This window comes from Aplysia californica, unplaced genomic scaffold, assembly GCF_000002075.1.
Source record: "Aplysia californica isolate F4 #8 unplaced genomic scaffold, AplCal3.0 scaffold00656, whole genome shotgun sequence".
NCBI lineage: Eukaryota > Metazoa > Mollusca > Gastropoda > Aplysiida > Aplysiidae > Aplysia > Aplysia californica.
In genome coordinates, this window is record NW_004797926.1 from 143424 (window position 1) to 144775 (window position 1352).

Sequence of the window (1352 nt, forward strand, 5' to 3'; positions counted from 1 at the left end):
CTCTCTCTCTCTCTCTCTCTCTCTCTCTCTCTCTCTCTCTCTCTCTCTCTCCCAGTTATACATTCATAAATACTAAAATCATGCACACGCACAAACACATACAAATACGTACGCTAACATAATCACAGATAGACAAACAATCGACACTTGATATGCTGTAAGTTTTAGCCGATTTTGGTTATCTTCCTCACTGTTTCCCATCCGTCTCATCTCAACTCTCTCCTCCTTATCCCCTCTCACCCCCAACCCATTTTCTCCCCCCTCAACTCCTTATCCACTCTTCCCATCCCCCTCCCTAATCATCCCCTCTCTCCCTCCCTTCTCCCCTTCCCTCCCCTGTCCTTTTCCCTCTACCTTCTCACCTCTCCTCCTCCCTTCTCCCCCCTTCTCCCCCCCCTCTCTCCGTCCCCTGTCCCTTAAATTCCCTGTCCCTTCTCCCCTCCCATTCCTCCCCCCCCCCCCCCACAGACAACTGAACGCCTCTGACCACATTGAGCTGATGCGTGAAGAAATCAGCCACAACGAGAACAATGTCTCCCGGTCTTCCTTTCGCCAGTCTACCTGGTGGTTCGACAACATGACTCTCATGGTGGACGCTCTCTTCTCCCTGCAGAGCGACATGGCCGAGGACATCATCGCGGGACTGGAAGGTACGGAGTTTGAATCTTAACTCTTAGCATATGAAAGGCTATTCCTCCTTTGTACACTGTCAAATTGGTCGCCTTTGAGCACAAGAGGGCTATCCCGAAAAATGCTGTTTTGAGAAAATCGAAGGTAAAATTTTTGGACCCTTGTTCAGTTTCTTTTTTAAGGAGAGTTTTCTCTATAACCAAACAAATATACACACTACTGAAACCAAACTTCTCCTATATTAGGTAGGGCAATGCCCACTTTTGGTGTAGGTCAAGATTCCTCGAAACCTCCGAAATCTGGGTTAGCCCGCTTGTCCTTAAAAGCGACATATTTATCATTCACTTTTTCCGCCACTTCTCTACTGTCTATATTTCCGCTCCTATTTAACCTACTCGCGCAAAGTAAACAATGAACTAGATCTAGGAAGAAAAGAATTCTGCAAGCAATAAATACTTGGTCTGATTACAGATAGATGGATTTTCAAGGGTTTTGTAGATCTCGTTATGACTGTAAACATCTAATTTTTCAGCATCATACACATCCCTGTTTACTTTAGCCTCAATTTGTTCTCAATTTTGCAGAAGTGTCCAAGGGAGAGTACCAAGATATTTCCATCAGCATCAGCCTCGTTTGTGTGTTCACGTTGCTTGCCCCTGTCATCATACTCTCTGTGAGAGTTCTGCTTGTGGATATCCAGGTATGAGTATGTGCGCGCGTGT